The sequence below is a fragment of the Vicugna pacos genome, chromosome 19 (assembly GCF_048564905.1).
Source record: "Vicugna pacos chromosome 19, VicPac4, whole genome shotgun sequence".
In the NCBI taxonomy this organism is placed as follows: Eukaryota; Metazoa; Chordata; class Mammalia; order Artiodactyla; family Camelidae; genus Vicugna; species Vicugna pacos.
This window is the reverse complement of record NC_133005.1, coordinates 33,113,523-33,131,378: the sequence shown is the minus strand read 5'-3', so window position 1 is coordinate 33,131,378 and position 17,856 is coordinate 33,113,523. Positions and strand designations below refer to the sequence as shown.

General features: G+C 45.0%; 1 long non-coding RNA gene across 3 annotated transcripts in view; it reads left to right on the top strand.

The window, feature by feature from the left end:
- Positions 1 to 15: 15 nt before the first annotated feature.
- Positions 16 to 17,856, top strand: part of LOC116284336 (uncharacterized) — a 48,035-nt gene continuing 30,194 nt past the window's right edge. For all 3 annotated transcript variants that reach the window (XR_004194091.2, XR_012061756.1, XR_012061757.1), the window contains exons 1-2: positions 16 to 342; positions 2,570 to 3,067. This is a non-coding gene — a long non-coding RNA (uncharacterized lncRNA). The remainder of the gene's footprint in view (positions 343 to 2,569; positions 3,068 to 17,856) is intronic.

Genomic DNA, 17,856 nt, shown 5'->3' with positions numbered 1-17,856 from the left:
CTTTCCAGTGCCGGCATTAGGTCCCCACCTGGCGGCCGGGATGGCACCTTGGGACCTGAGCCTCAGGAGAGGCTGGCTGGGAGGCGCAGGGAGCACGATCAGGTTTAGATGGTACAGAAGGGGAAACTAAGTCTCAGAGAAGGAAAGAAAGAAGCCGCCGTTTTTAGAGAACACATTATCATGTACTTGGTGTTTTACATCCGTCATCTCATTAACTCTTCAAATGGAATCCTCCTAGTTCATGAAAGGGAAACGCTATCAAAGGGCTTCAAACCTAGACCTCAGGATTAGCATTCCAGGATTCTTCACCACAGCTGCCACCAGGACTGGCTGCTCCAGAGGGTAAGATTCTGGTCCAGGGGACATCTGTCTGTCTGTCTTCAGCCAAGTGACCTGGAGCAAGTCCCAGTTCCTCTTTAGGCCTCAGTTTCCTCATCTATAACGTAAGTCTTGCTCTGGAGACTTGATTTGTTTACTGCTATGGGGTTCATAAAGTCCCTTTCAGAAAGTGGTAACTTGAAAAAGGCTTTAACTAGCCTCCGCCCCTAGTCTATTAAAATCCCCAGCACCACCCCCGCCGACACATGTGTTTTGTCCAGCTACAACTTTGAGACAATCTCTTAGGTCCCTCTTACAAGCAGGATAATACTACTGTCTTGGTAGAGACACTAAACCATTTCTGGAGAGAAATTCTGTGGTCCAGGAGAACTCAGGAGCCCAAAGGAGTATCCAGGATATGACCTTAAACAATCTTTCATTCCCCAGGGGCAAGAGGAGTCCCAGGGAAATGGGAACTGACACAGGTGGGCTACAAGAACATGCAGTTTCTGCCAGATGCTAGATTGTAGAAGGAGGGGGAGGATCCTGGGAGTCATGAGTTTTCACTCCTGCTCTGGCTTCACCACTTCTAGGGTAAAATACAGAACACTCGGCTAAATTTGAATTTCAGACAAATGGCAATTTTTTAAAGTATGCAACATTTGGGATGTACTTATACTAAAAAACTGTTGTCTATCAGAAATTCAAATTTAACTGGGCATCCTGTGTTTCTGTTTCATTTTTTAAAATCTGTATTATTTTCCTATTGCTGCTATAATGAGTAATTACAAATGTAGTGGCTTGAAACAATATAGATTTATTCTCTTACAGTTCTGCAGGTCAGACGTCTAAAATCAAAGTGTTCGCAGGAATGCATTCTTTCAGGGAACTTGAGAGGAACTTCCTTGCCTTTTTAGCTGCCAGATGTCACTTGCATTCCACAGCTCATGGTCCCTTCCTCGGATCACTTTAAGCTCTTACTTCTGGTGTCATGTCTGCTTCAGACTCCGATTTTCCTGCCTCCTTCTTTAAACAGATTTTTAAAAATTTTTCTTGTGGTAAGAACACTTAACGTGTGATCTACCCTCTTAACCAATTTTTAAATGTATAGTACCTTATTGTTGACTATAGATAAAATATGTCTTGCCTTCTTCTTATAAGGACTCTTGTGATTACATTGGGCCCACCCAGATAATCTGGGATAATCTCCCATCTCAAATCCTTAGCTTAATCATACCTGCAAAGTACCTTTTACCATATCAGATAAAATATTCATAGGTTCCAAAGATTAGGACAAGAACATCTTTAGGGTGCCAGTATTCAGCCTACCACAATCTGGCATAGCTCTCCCCAGCTATGTGACCTTGGCCAAGTAACTTTCAAAGGCTCTAGTTCCTCACAGGCAAAAAGCTGGTTAAAAGAGTTCATAAGAGGAAGCACCTTGCCCCATACCAGGCAAACAGTAAATATTTTTACAAATGGCAGCTCTTGTGGCAAAGGGCAAGGGATGACCCAGTCTGAACCATGCTATCCTAGGTATTGGAATAAAACCCTCTGCTCAACCCAGCCCAGAGGCCCACTGGTTGTAGCCAGAGTCCAGGTTGCAATCCCAGATACCGCCAGCAGAGGGAGAGGAGTGCAGGTCTAGAACCAGGTCTCTTGTCAGGCGAGGGCTGAGAAGGGATTTGGAGATTCCGCAGAAGTCCCTGCCCCATCCTTCAGTTGAGGGCCATTATGTTTAGTTCCAACTGGTGTTACATTTTATAGAACCAAGTTATCTCAGGATTGGACGAGTCTCAGCTAAACAACAATGTCAACAAAAAAGAGTTTCCATTTTTTGAGGGTGTATATACTCGAGGCATTGTGCTAAATGGTTTGTTTGTATGATTTCAATTACATCTTACTACAACTCTGTAAATAGCCAGGTAGGATTGTCAAATTTACAGATGAGGAAAATGAACCCCAGAAAGGGAAAGTCACTTGCCTAGGGGCTCAAGATACTTAGTGAGAGAGCTAGATCTGAGCCCACGTCCCTCTGATGCTACAACCCCAAATTTTACTTTGCCTTAGAGGTCATGTTGGCCTGCCTTTTTTTGGGGGGGGGTGGATAGCTAATTAGGTGCATTTATTTCTTTAGTTTTTAGAGGAGGTGCTGGGGATTGAACCCAGGACCTCCTGCATACTAAGCATGTGCTCTACCACTTGAGCTACATCCTCCCCCACCTCCACCTCTGCCTCTTTCTTTTTACAGATTGAAAAACAGGCTCAGAGAAGGAGAAGAGATTGCCTATGGTCACATGATGACTCCATGATTGAATTGAGATTTGAACTTCTGTCTTCTAAGTTTCTGCCTTGGACACTCAAAAGTAACAGACTTTGAATTACCTTTTGAAAAGATCCATTTTTTCATGTGTAAAATGGGAGATGATGTCCTTTGTGTAAAGGGTCCTTAGGAGAATTCAGTGGAATGGCACGTGCAGAGTTCTGGTACATTGACTCATGAAATACCCGTTTGTTGGTTATGACCACCCCACTTGAAGGCAGAAAGATCACTAGAGGGAGGCAGCTTGCCCTGCATCTTGGTTTGGAGGGCTCTAAACATCCTGCCCTCCTAGCTTCATCCAATCTCTGAAGAAAAAAATCTGGACATTGGCTATGTGCTGGAGGAGCCTGAACTGTCTCTGTTTTCAAGACATGCAATTCTGGGATCAGACGGTCTCCTAGAACCAGCTTCAGTACTGACCCTAAGGTAAGGCTTATTTGGGATAGCACCGTGGTACATATAGGAAGTAGTTTCTCAGTCTTGGCACTATTGTTATTTGGAGTTGCACAAGTCTTTGCTGAGTGTGGATTATGCCATCGTGTACATTGTAGGGTGTTTAATGGCATCCCTGGCCTCTACTCACTAGATGACAGTAGCATCCCACACTCACAGTGGTGAAAACCAAAGAATGTCTCTAGATGTTGCAAAATATGTGCTGGGGGACAAGACTGCCTCCAACTGAGAACCACTGGTACAGGAGGAAGAAAGCTGGCTGTTGGTCAGACTTGAGTCGAAATCCTGAGTCACTTACCAGCTGTGGACCCTTGGAGCAGTTATAGACCTCTCTAACCCTTGGTTCCTTTGTAAATTCTGTACTACCAGCTACCATTTATTGAACGCATTTTCTCTGGCAGTGTGATGAGCTCTTTACCTGGATAATCTCATTTAATTGTCAATCCCAGAATCCTGAGGGGACATGGCCAGGTGGAGACAAGGAGGAAAGGAGGGAGACAGGGAGAGAATAGTGTACATTAAGCATCTTCTCTGTACCACGAGGACAGCAGGCACACACATTTATCCTCTGTCACCAGCTGTGTGATGTTGGCCAAGTCACCTTTGGGGCTCAGTTTCCTTGTCTGTAAAAATGATAGCAGGGGAGAATTCTGGTAAGATGAAGGCAGTGATGCCCCAGTGTAGATTCGGTTCCTCCCCAGTCCTCACATGGAAACAGAAGCAAAGTGCCATGCACACATTTACAGCAAAACAAGATATCTTCACAAACTCAAAAAATGGTGAGTGAGGACAAATCAGCAACAGCTCTGAGGCCTGTGAGCCACTGTGAAGGGGAAACGAAAGGGAAGCAACAAGGGGTCTGACTCACCTGAGAGCTGGAGAAACCCCAGATTGCAACATATATTCATGGGAAAGCCTGTCGGGGCAATTTGAGGGCAGCAGCTGAAACTGGGAAGCATTTTGCCAACTCTTGTCGTGGGTCAGGGCAAGGGGCCCACCATAAGGCCTAAGGGCTAATGGAATTTAACCCCTATAAGCTCTGGAAATAACCACCATGTGTTTCTTCCAGGACAGGCCCCATGCAGAGGAGAAACAATTGGGCAGGGAATCAAAATTGAGCATAATCAGGAGAGTAGACACAAAGGAAAGAGAAGAGCTAGGCGCAAGTGGGGGCGGGGAACAGAGCCAAAAAACCTCAGAGAACAAGCCATAGATTTTTTTTTTAAACAATATGAAGAGACGATAGAAGGGAGAGCTCTGTGAAGACAGAAAACTTACCTTCACTGAGTCTCCTAAATGTTCAGAGAAACTAATCTCACATTAAAAACAAGCAATGGAAAAGTATCAAGTCAAATCCTGGGAGTACAAAATGATTATGAGAGACAGAGAGAGAAAACGAGGAGTAAAATGACATCACTACAGACAGTGAAAGCATTCCAGAAAGACATTAAAAAAAAAAGATGAAAACAGGCTAAAAGATACTAAACTGATATGACAAAAAAGAACAACATGAATCAGAATTATAAAAATTCAGAAAAGAGGTGACAGCCTCTTGTGAAAGAACTAAAGACAAAAGAAAAACTATTTAAAAAAATGAAATATAAGAGCAAGTGAAAAATAAAATCAGAAAATACTATTTTGAGGTAAATAGGAAAAAGGGATTTATAAAAATTAAAAATAAACAAAAACGAGAATCTGAGAGGAACTGATATATACTGAAGATTAGATGTCTTCATATATATGACATGTGTATGACATATATTGAAGATAAATGAAGGCAATGAAAATCCAACATATGAATAACAGAAGTCATTGACAGAAAAAAAAAATCAAAGCAAAGGAATTCATCATTGACCCAGAATGACCAACATTAAGACATAATTTGTAAAATGACTAGTTTTTAAAGAGAAAAGAAAAATTCTTTAGGCAATGCGGGCATCTAGACAAAAAGAAATAAAATGAGGTTATCATCAAACTCTTCATTGGCAATTCTTTCTGCCAGAAGAAAATGGTATCGTATATTTAAGATATTCAAAGAAAGAAAACATGAGTCAAAAGATTTTGTATCCAGCAAAACTGACTTTCTGTTAAGAACTTTACCAATTTGAAAGCACTCAGGGAGTACTTTTTCCTTGAGTCATTCCTGAAGAGTCCACTGCGGAGTGAGCTTCAGGGCTGGCTGAGCAGTCAGTATATATTTACCCGTAGAACTAAGGCTTAATGATGGTTAAAAGAGAGACAGTGAAATATATAATGCCTATATGCTCTAACAATGTAATACAAGCCCTCAAAGTGCTGGAGACCAGGCATGCTGTATCAAAAAATTTTGTCTCCATTTTCAATATTCTAATTGTCAATGCTAATTTTACTATAGTTAATTTGAGGCTGTTGATGTGTGAAGTGGGCTTAAAGCAAATCAGTAATTATTGAATCTTTCAATTTTACCCATCGCCTGTGTCCTTGACACTCACTGCCTGAGTCTCACAACCATCCTGGAAGGTGGAGATACTTGTTCGCCTGCATTTGACAGATGGAAATGCAGAGGGTGAAGGAACTTGCCCGGCGTAGATGGTTGTCAGGGGCGGTTTGAATTGTGGATAGGGAGGGTTCATACTCTTGGGCCTTGTGATTCTGAAGAGTGGAATGTTCCATACTTTTAAACAGAGGCTCACCTGATGGATCTGACCTGGTCTGAGGTCACAGGTTGCACACTAGCCAACCGGAGCCTGACTTGGCTTGAGACGTATCCAGACTAGGGCTGGGAGAAGTCAGGGACTTGGCAGGTGCCAGACACGCCTGACCCCATTGGAGGTCGTGCAAAGCTTGTGACCCACAAGCCCAGTGAGCCAAAGACTTCTGTTTCTCTGTGTGCCAAGCTTTAAGCTCATAAGCCTCAGAATCAGGACCCAGAATAGAGCTGGTCACCTCTCTGAGCTTGAGATGAAGACATACCGTGCAGATTTCCCAGAAGAGGTGAGAGCCCCGCTGTGTTTTTCTGGTCACACATTGATTTTCTAACTTGAGTCAGCATGACTGCTTGGAGGCACAGGCCGTCCTTTCCGTTTCCAGGGGCCCTAGATCCCAGACGGGCTGAAGCACTTCCAAAACGGCCTTGAATGGTTGGGAGACAAGGAGGGGTGGAGATGTCACACCCCCTGCCCCACCAATACCAGCCTAAGAGCCTGCCAGCCCAGCCTCCATCATATTAACACTCAGCAGGACCACGTCCCTTTTTTTTTCCCCTTTTCTTTTTTTAATGGAGGTATTGGGGATTGAACCCACTACTTCCTGCATGCTAAGTACACACTCTACCCCTGAGCTATACCCTCCTCTCCAGGGCTGCTTTCTTATCAAAGAGGTACTGTGCTAAGCCCTTTATATGTATTCACCCAGCAAGCCTTAGAGAGACGATATCAGAGAGGGGCTCCCATGAGTATCCTTTGACGGGTGAAAAAACTGAGAACCAGAGAGGCAGAATCACTTGTAAACAGTCAGGTGAAGATGGAGTTGCTGGTCCGTGACTGTGGAGTCCTAAAGTCAGATCTGTCAGTGCTCTGGAGAGTCACCACCTCACTCAGCCTTCACAACAACCCAGTTAGGTAGGTCTTGTCACCTCCACAAAGATGTGAGAAAACTGAGGCTCAGAGAGGTGGATGTGACTTGTACAATGTTGCTAGAAAGTTCTGCTGTGATAGCCAGTGATCACGTTTCAAGAACACAGTCCAAAGTTCACAACTGCTAAAATACGGCCACAGTCACTCAGAACCCCTAGACGTGTGATTCTTCCACATTCACCCACAGTTCTCCTGTGATGGGAAGAGGGGCAAAGACTCCTTTGGTGGCCATCTTCTGGGAAGGTTAGAATCGGGAAATGGGTGCTGTTCTGGGGGAGGTGACTGTTTGGAGAGCTTAACATGTGACCCTTATGGGGGCCCTGTGGTCTGATGTGAGCAGGGACATCTAGAGGCTGGGAGACCGGCTGCACTGGTGAAGGAACCAGAGTGTGGGTGGGCTGAGGTTAGTCCACACTCCAGGGTGCTTCAGGGCAAAGTGTGCTTGAGTGTTTCCCATGGGCCAGTGCGGGCAGAGACAACCTACAAGGGGCCAACTTGAGCCCTGCCCCCTAGGGCCTCATGGAGGTGTTAGCAGATAGAAGGACCCCAAACCGGAAAGCCCAGCAAAGGGGTGAGCAACCTTGCCTCAAAATGTGTGAGTCCTTCTCTGCCAATTGAGAAAGTATTCTCAGTTGAGGCAGAGTGACAAAGTGGGAAAAAAAAAAAAAGAGCTGCTTTATTGCCCAGAGAGAGAAGGGGGGGAAAAAAGCAAAATAGAAAGCACTCGAGCGGGGAGCTGCCAGCTGGGTGTGGTGGAGACAGTCGCAGCTCCTGATCGGGCCACGGGGTCTTTGACGGATGAAGACTCCGCCATCGTGATCTTCACTTCGGTGATGTCAGTCATCTTCTGTTACTGACTCTTTCCTCTTGTGGAGCTCAGCCCTAAAACAGAAACTTCAGCGAGAAAGAAAACAAAGAAAAAAGAGCTACTGGGCTGTATCCTTGGGCTCAATCGATGCAGCAGTTGTGGAAATATTAAATGTCTTGTTGTATGGCTGTGTCCTTGGAACCAAGGAGCCAGCTGCGGGATAAGAGAAATAATCTGCTTTTTTTATTTGTTATTTTTTATTAAAAAAAATTTTTTTAACAGCCTGGCACTTCCTTTCCCTTGCTGTTAATCAGCCAGGGTCAGTAAGCCTGCCTCATCACCTCTCTCAGCTGAGCAGAGGGGTGGCAGCAGCAAGAAGCTAGAGTTGGATGTCAAGTTCCTAAGGGCTGAGGAAGGACTAGAGACCCCCAGGAAGAGAGGTACATCCATCAGGGTGAAGAGTGAGAAGGGCCTGCCACAGTGGCCATCTCCATGGGCCCACAACAGTGTCCCATGAAGGAGCAGCTTCAAATATCTGCTGGGCACAGAGAGCTCAGAGCCAGCCAGGACGGTGGCAGGTCAAGTGAGACCCTCCTCTCCTTTCACAGTCTCTCCCCAGCCTCCTCGGTCCAACTGTGGGGAAAGGATGGCGGAAGAGGGGCGCTACCCCTACCCCCTTCCCCACTGCAGCAGTGGGGCTGCCAGCCTGAAGCAGGACCAGGCTGGGCGGGAGGAGGTTAAGCCCAAATCAGGCTGGGAGTTTTGATCAGTAGCCTGACTTGCTCTTTCAATTGCTAAATTGATACTGTGTTTGCGACCTACAGTGACCATAGAACTGCTTCTTGAGAGTGAGCAGGGCAGTATGGGGAAAAGCTTTCACCCAGGGGCAGGGAACACAACTCTCCCCCGAATACACTTTAAAAGAGGCACCGGGAGGCAAAATAAAGGTGTGTTTTGATCATGTCATAGGTTGGGTTTGTTCAGCATACTGGTCACAGGGAGATGGAGAATTCTCCAGAACAAGCCAGGGAAGTGAATGTTCCAGAATGCCCTAGAGCTTGGTTCCTTAGGCAGGTGGGAAGTGTGAGTGCCCCTGGGAACCTCTTGGGTCCTATATGGAGCCAAACACACCCATCCTCCTACTCTAATGGCTTATTGTTTCTCCTTCTGAGAATTAGGACCTCACCCAGGAGGTTATCCCCCTCACCCATAGAGTTACTCACAGCCAGTCACCGGCTGGTACAGGAGGCAAAAGGCCAGCCCCCTTGCACGACTTCACCTGAGACCACATGCTTGCTCTGTTCCCTCTGTATCCTGCTCCCCTCCCTCCCTCCCTTACAGTTTCCTTCATTAATAAATCACACATACCTCACCCTGCCTCAGGCTCCACTTCCAGGGAACCTGGCTGAAAACAACCTGAGCCTCAGGACATGCTTTTGTGATGGGGCCATCTTGCTGGTCCAGAGCCAGGTCCTCCATTAGCAAGATTTCTGGACTCCAAATCAGACTGACCTAGGTTTAAAACCCAGCACAATCGCTTAGCTGCTCTGTGACCTTGGCCAATGTCTGGTTACTATACCTTAGTTTTGTCATCTGTAAAATGGAAGAAAACAACCACCCACCTCCCAGGGCCTTATAAGGATCAAACACACATAAGCACCTAGCGCAGTGCCTGACACCATCAGTGCTGCTCCCGGTATTCCTCCAGGACTCAAGGCAAAGGAAGCAGCTTTTACCGTCTAGTTGAGAATACTGTGTCCTGGGATAAATCACCAAACCATGGGATGGCTGGGGTTCAGTTGTAATAAAATAGCCACCTTTTATGAAACACTTACTGTGTGTTAGTCTCTATATGTGCTAGTCCGCTATGTCTTCACTACCTTTCAAAGCTGACAGGATTATCTCCATTTTATACATGAGGAAACAAGCTCAGAAAGTCTAAGAAACTGTGGGGTCCACAAGTTAAAAACAGTGTGTCTAGAATGGCTAAAATTTAAAAGACTCACGGTAGCAACTGGAACTTTCATACACTGCTGGCGGAAATGCAAGATGGCACAACTACTCTGGAAAACAGTTTGCAGAAGTTTCTTAAAGAGCATAACACTTATATGACCCCACAATCACACTCCTACATATTTGCCCAAGAGTAATGAAAGCATTTGTGTACTCAGATGTACTCATTGTGTACTCATGAATGTTCTTAGCAGCTTTATTCATAATAGCCAAAAAAACTAGGGGAAAGAGGTCCATCCACAGGGGAATGAGATAAACTGTGATAGCTGTATCACTATATGTGTGTGTGTGTATATATATATATACATATATATATATATATATATACACACACACACATATATATCACAGTATATACACAGTGTGTGTGTATATATATATATACACACATACACACACATATGATATGTACATCATATGTATCACATGTGTATATATAATTTAGCAATAAAAAGGAACTATTGATATCTGTAACAATATGAATGAATCTCAAAATAGAATGAAAGAAGCCAGGCAAAAAAGTACAAATTGTATAACTTCATTTCTAGAAAATTCTAGAAAATTTAAAGTAATCTTTAGTGAAGGCAAGTATGATGGCCATGGTTGCCTGGGAATGGGGATGCCATGAGGAGACGATGGCTTATAAAGGAGCAGGAGGAAACTTTTGGGGTGATGGAAACATTCATCATCTTGACTGTGGTGATGAGTTCATGGGTATGTACATACATCAAAACTCATCAAATTATACAATGTAAATACGTGTTGTTTATTGTATATCAATTACACTTCAATAACACTGCTTTTAAAAAAACTAGAGATTGGCACGATTAGGATTTGAACCCATGTATGTCTGATGTGAAGTCACTCGGGAGCTGATAAGTTATTAAAAGGCCTCCTTTCTGGCTGGTCTGGAGACATAGAGTCAGTCCAAATGGTACCACCTCCAGGAAGCCTCCTGGGCCCCTCCAGGGAGAACTATGTCTTTTCAGAAACTGCATCTCCGGTGGCCTCAGCACAGACTGCCCTTCTACCTGCCTTCAGGATTTGTTGGTGGCTCCTTTCTCCACATGGGGTCCTCCCCTCGAGTCCTCCCCCATATTGTCCTCCAGACGTGCTGGTTGAGAGCCTAGGACCAGAATGATGGGCCTGTGTTTGAATCTGAGCTCAGCCATTTACACCAGCTGTCTGACATTGGATAGTTCCTTTACGTCTTTGACCTTCAGCTTCCTCATCTGAATAATAATAGAAGCTACCCCAAGATTGCCTCAAGGATCAAATGAGAGATAGTTCATGTTAAACAATTAGCGTAGGACCTGGGGTGTAATAAAGCACTCAATAAATGTTAACTATTATTGATCTTCACCTGGGCAGTGGCTGCTGACTGTTTAAGTTTCTCAGCCTTCGAATCAAGTACTTACCGCCCCAGCTATATTTATTGACATGGAAAGATGCCCAAAGCGTACTCCTGAGAGGAAAAAAGCAGGCTACAAAATATGTGCCTCACAGGTCATTTTAAAGATTAAAGGAAAAAATGGACATGCATCTCTTAGCGTGGTGCCTGCACACATGAAGAGCTCCCTGAAAGCTAGTTGTGATTATTGTTAATGTGAAAGCATTTTTGTAGCCCGTCCGGTGCTACTTTCAAATATTATCATGTGAGTTCCTGTGAAACAAGGTGATGTTTGTGACTGCACTTTGACAATGAGTCAGAGAAAAGGCAGAGCCGTGCGTTCTTTCTGACGCACTTCAGGGGGCTCCCGTGAGCAGGGCTAGAGTTGGACTTGGGACCCATTGGTCTGATGTGGATTCTAGTATTTTTTATGTAGTCCTGGAGCAAAAGAAAAGCAAAACGTGGCACTTTGGAATTGAGACTCCAAACTTGAGTAAGAATGTTCTTTGCAGTAACTGAAGTGCTATGACAAAATGTAGACACTTGAGGGCGCACCAATCAATCTGCAATAGAGAAAATTACAGAAGAGGGTGATGATAATGCTAACAAGGAATGCAGCTGTTACATTTAACAATGGCTTCCACTTACTGAGTTCTTACTATGAGCTCCTAAAAATGTATTAGGAGACTCACAAACTTTATCTCATTTTATCCTTCCAAGCATTCCATCAGTTAGATACTAGTACTAAAGATTTTAAAGATAGGGTGTATTGTTCTTTAGAATTTTAAAAATGCTTTTATGGAGTTACAATTCACAAATCGTGTAAAAGTTACAAATACTAAGTGTACAGCTTGGTGAATTTTTACAAGTGTACATACACAAGTCACCCCCACCCAGATCAAGATATAAAACTTTCTAACACCCTATCCACTCACCCCTACTCCCACGCAAGGCAACCACTATCCTGACTTCTATCACGATTTATTCATTTTGCTTGTTTTTGAACTTTATGGAAATGAAATCATACATATAAAATATTTAGGGTTGCCAGGTTTAGCACATAAAAGTCCAGGATGCCAGTTGAATTTAAATTTCTTATGAGACATAATTATACTAAAAAATTTCATGCTTATCTGTTGTTCTGGTTATTTATAACTTACTCCTTTTCAGTGCTGTGTAGCATTCCATCCCGCAAATGTCTCTCAATATATTTACTCTTTGTGCTGTTGAGAGGAAGGGAGAGTTACTCTTAGAAAGGAAGCACACATAGTGTTAAGCAGGTGCACTCTGGCATCATAAGGCCTGAGGGATTTGAATCCTAGCTCTTACTACTTCTGAAACTTTAGCCAAGTGATTTAATCTCGTGCTTCAGCTGGTTTGACTTTAATATGAGCTAATAATAGTACCTCCAAGGATGTTGTAAGGTTTAAAGGCGATATCACATATAAACCCCTTATAATAGTGCCCAGCACAGAGTTGACACTGAATAAATGTTGCCTAGGAGAAAACTGAAGTTCAGAGGTGTTAAGACACGTGTTCAAAGTCACATACATGGTAAGTCACAGAGCCCTTTTGTCATCGATATTGGTTGGCTGCATTAAGAGTCATCCATTCATCTGGGCTTCTAGTTACATAAAATAATGTCTGAAAGGTACTTCACATGGAGCCCCACAGGCATTACTGTTCCAGAAACAACTATTAGCCAGGTAGTAGCAATATCCATGGCAACAGTGTGTGATGGGGCTCTGCAGCCGCATTTTACAGATGAGAAAACTGATGCTCAGGGAGAGTAAGGGACTGGCCCGAGGTGACACAGCTAGTACTGGCAGAGCAGGAATTCAATGCCATGTCCACCTGATTCTAAAACCCTCCTGGATTTCTCAGTGCTTGTTTTTCAGTCTTGAGCTCTGCTTCTGGAGTCCAGATGTTAGAGGTTCAAGTCCCAGCTTTGTGACTCCGGGCAAGTTATTTGCTGTCTGTGAGCCCTAGTTTCTACACCTCTGCACAGGGCTGTGTTAGGGGTTGGCAGAAAGCTCTGAGGCAGAGACAGGCAGGGAACAAACAGGCTCTGAAGGGACGCCAATGGGGCTCTACCGTAAGAAGGGGGCTTCTGAATGTGTTAAGCTGCTCAACCCTTAAGTCAAAACCTTCCTTACAAAATGAGCGTAGAGACATGGAAAGATGCCTATAATATCTGGTTGAGTATATTTAAACAGCCGGTTCTAAACCCACAAGCCGGTGTCGCTTGTATGTGTGGAGCGTGTGTGAGAAGGATTCACTGAACAGTCACTTAGGTAGCAGACCTCATTCTGTGTCGGTGCTGATCTCAGTGGAAGTAGTTGCCTCATTTAGTGCTTCTGACAGTCCTGCGTGCCAGGTGCTGCCTGAGATGAGTGTGCAGGTGGAGAAACTGAGGCAGGGGAGAGTTAGCACTGCCCAGGAATCTTGGAGTGGCCCCATGGACCAGGGCAGTTTGGCCCCGGAGGCTATGCCCTTGACTCCTTAGCTGTCCTGCCTCTGCTACGGGTGGTTTTTCTCTGGGCAGTAAGACTTCAGTGTTTTGAACTTTCTTCTTTATGCTTCTCTGCATTATCTGAGCTTCTATAATAGGTAGATTTTTGTTTTTACAAAAACAGCAATGCACTAGGGTTCTAAGGGTTAGTTTTTTTTGCTTTGTTTTGTTTTGTTTTTTGGTGTCTTTAAGAATTCTCCATGAATACTTGTAGAGACAAGCCACTCCCAGTCTTTTTTTGTCAGCAGGAGATCATGGTCCTTGGAGCTGGGGACCCACAGTCCAGCCCTGATGTTGCCCCCAACCCCAGGGCACTCTGTGACCCTGGACAAGTCACAATTTCCAGTCAGCACCTTCGTCCCAGAGAGGCTGGGACACAGAGTAGGGCCTCAGTCAATGTCCGCTGCTACAGGAGGACCAGGTCACTGTGACTTCCGACTCTCCCTCCGCCTCCACCTCCAAAATCTGCTCCCTGCCTCACCCTGGGGCCCTGAGAATTAGTGAATGAACCGAGTCACTCTAAAGTGCTATAAAGTTTATAGGTTTTTAAAAAGGCAAGCGACAAGTGAGACAAGACCCAATCAGGTGGATGACTAATGGCGGCCCATGGCTGGGGATGTGGCCATCGGGGAGCCCCAGAAGTCACTGCCCGGGCTGGTAGGAGAGGGGTGCAGGCCTCACCCCAGGAAGGGGCTGCTGGGAGTTTTCTGCCCGTGACCCCACTTGTAACCCCAGCGCGTATCACCCCAGCCTCAGAAAGGCTGGGCCCGCAGAGCCATAAATTCCTGCTATCATTAGACCTATCTCTACAGCTCAGGCTGTTTGCCAGGAACCCTACAATTATTTTTATCACCTACAAGTCCTGTAATTATTTTTTATCACTTTTTTCTCACAGCAGCCTTACAAGCAGGGCTAGTTTTGCTTTCTTTCAGTTTGGAGTTAAGGGGAACCCAGGCCCCCAGAGGGTTTCAGGGAATTTCCTGGCTTTGCCGAAACTCTAGAGAGGATTTGGGGTTTGAACTCACAGCCTTTTGGGGGCCAAGCTGGGGCTTTGTGTGAGGCCAGAGGCTTGGGAGAACTGGGAGGTGGAAACTGGGAGCTGTCATCTGCTTCCTAGCTATGTGACCAGGGCGAGTCCCTGAACCTCCCTGGCCTCAGTTTCTTCATCAGTCAGATGAGGAAGTAATAGTAATACCCAGCGCATAAATTCGTACCTATAGGTGCTCAAACACTAGAGATTCTATTTAATCTTGAGTTGAGATTCTAAACCTGAGACCCTGGCCTACTGGAGGACTTGGGCAACTCCCTTGCACTCTCAGAGTCTCAGATTCCTCATCTGTAAAAGGGCCATCATCTTGCCTGCCATACACCCTGGCTCTTGCATCTCCAGTCCCATCAGCCTGGCCTTCATTAGGTCCTCAAACTGCCAGCCATTCCATCTGCTTGGTTGGAAATGAGCCCAACCCTCCTATCCCCAGCTTTGCCTGGTTAACTCTCCACTATCACCCAAGATGTCCTTCCTCCTCTCCCTTCCTTCTTTTCTTTACTTATTCACTAAATATTTATTGAGCACCTCCTATATGCCAGGACTGTGCTAAGTGGTAGATGAGACAGGCAAAGTCCCTGTCCTCATGAAGGGGAAATGGACAATAAACTAAAAAGAGATTCAAAACAAAACAAAAACCAAGGCAATTACAAACTGTATTAAACACTTCATAAAGGAGAATTAGAGCACCATAAGAGGAGGTCGCTGGGAAAGGTTGCTTTCCAGAAAGGCCTCTCCAAGGAGACACTTTTGTTTAAATTAAGAATTTATTTGAATATGCACATGGTGCAAAATTCAAGCAGTGCGCAGTGTCACTGAGTCAAAAGTGCTTCTCCCTGTCATCCTCCTGTGCCCGGCTTTGCTGTCCTCCCCCAGAGAGGCCCCCATGTTGTGTTTCTTGGGAGTGGGTGACATTTGTGTTGACATCTGAATCACAAGAATTGGCAGCCATTTGAGGAGGTGGGTGAGGCAGAGTCCAAGCAGAGGGAATGGCAAGAGCAAAGGTCCTGAGGCTGGACCAGCATTACTGGAGAGAGAAGGGAGAGCAGAGGTGATCACGGCTGCCCCTTTGGTGCCTGAGGGCCGCAGGAGGGAATCTGGATGTTACTCTGTGTGGCCTGGGTATAACTTTTGAGTTGGGGTAGGGTTGAGGTGAGCGACTTCAGATTTGTGTTTTACAAAAACACTCTGGATAGAATGCATTTGGGGGCCTGAGTGGGACAGGGAGATCAGTGAGGTGGCAACTGTGGAGTTCGGGGTGGTAAAGATCTGGACCAGGATGGGGGCATGGAGGTGGTGAGAAGGGGTTGATTTGGGTTGTTTGGGAGGTGAGGGGAGACCAGAGAGGGTCCCAGCGTAGGCTCTGATGATACCTTGCCACCCTCAGTAGTCCCGTCTTTGTGATGATTGGATTAGCTTTCACCCTTGTAACCTGGCACGGAGTGGGCACTTGGGACATGTTTGCTGAAGAGATGACTAAAGGATGAAAGGCCCTTTGTAAATGGAGACACACCCTTTGAGAAATGGCTGCAGCGCCTCTAGCCTGCCCTGCCCCCCCGCCCCCCCTTGCAGGGACACTTCCCTCCCACCATCCCTGCCCCTGAATCACCCCCAAACCCACCCAGCCCTTTGGAGACTGCTTCTGATAGGCAGAATTTTAGAACCTCAACCTGAAGGTTCTTGCATCTTCTTAGCCGTGAAACCCTTTCCCCATGAAAGTCTGATATCTAAAAGGGATAGAAAGTCATTTTATAATTTCAAATACCCAAGAACTTGGGTAAAAGACATGAACAAAACAGACATGATTCTCAACACCAATATTATCATACAAAGAGATCATCAAGAAAAATGAGGCTGTTTTGTGAAACCCCACAATTTCAAACCAGGGCATCCCTGACAACTGCGTTCTTTTCATTTATCCAACAAAGAGCTCTCAGATGTTTCCCTCAGGGAAGCCCAGCCTCCAAATCCAGTTATTTCAGCGTTTGGTTCCCTTTGTATCAAAACGCAGTCTGCTTCATCGGGAGAATTATTTCCAAATGGTAAAAGTCTGTGTGTGTGTGTGTATTTTTTAATTTTTATATAATTTAATACATAGAGCATACATTTTTTAAAATGCGCCAAACCTGAGCTCAGTAATCGTCATGAAGAGAAACACCATGTCCCTGGCACCCAGGTGAAGACAGGGACCCTGGCCAGCCCCTAGAAGCCCTCCTTGTGCCTCTTCCAGCCACTCACAACCCACCCCTCTCAAGGGTAGCCACAGTCTTGACTCCTAACACCCTAGATTATTTTGGTCTGTTGCTGAACTTTACAGAAATGGAATACAGGGTGTCTGGCTTATGTTTGTGGGATTGGTCCATATCTTTAATAGCTAGAGTTCATTCTTTCTCCTTGCTGTATAGAGTCCCATTGTATGAATATACCACAGTTTCAAATAGTGATTTTTTTTTTTTAGCATCTCATTGGTGGGTAGCAGACAGGAACTTGGTTTGGCTCACAGATCAATTTTGTTTCATACACCTACTATTTTTATTTTGTTCTCACTGAAATAGTTGCCGTCCAAGATGGATGTCAGGCTTCTCTTGGAAGAGCTGCCGTTGCTGGCCCCCCAATTTCAGGTGCCTGGAGCTGCGTCCTAGCTGCCCCTTCTCAGCACGTGCATTCCATTCCCATTTTGCCACAGTCCCCACCACCCTCTGTTGCACTGCAACCCAGGCCCACCTGACTCTCCAGTATTGCCCATCTGGCCCTGTAAACATTTGAGTCTTCCACTCCAGCTTTAATTCAGCAGAGGAGGTCCCCAAATGTTTTATTCTCAGGTCTACACAACAACAGGTAGATCTGGCAGCCCAAGTTAGAATATACATTATCCACTGGATTAAACTTTGGAATGCTTATCTGAATGCTCAAAAAATTTATTATTACCATTATTACTAGTTCAGAAAATGCTTCTGAAATATATTTCCATTGTTGTTGTTATTATTACCATTTCAAAAGAGCTTTTAAAGTATACAGTTGCCCCTTGAACAACATAGATTTGAACTGCGAGAAGTCACTTATATGCAGATTGTTTTCAGTAGTAAATACTGCAGTACTGCACTATCTGTGTTTGGTTGAATCCAGGGATGTGGAACTGTGGATACTGGAGATACTGTGGCTATTGAGGAACCACTTATAAGGAGGGCTGACTGTAAGTTATACACAGATTTTGTATTGTGGTGCTTCGGTGCCCACAACCCCCACTTTGTTCAGTGTCAACTGTATTCAAATGTGTAGTAGAAGTCAGAGTTAAATATGGGTGTGCTGGACCCAGAAAACTTGGAATCAAATACTGGTTTTGTTACTCAGGAGCTGTGTGACCTCAGGTGATTATGGTA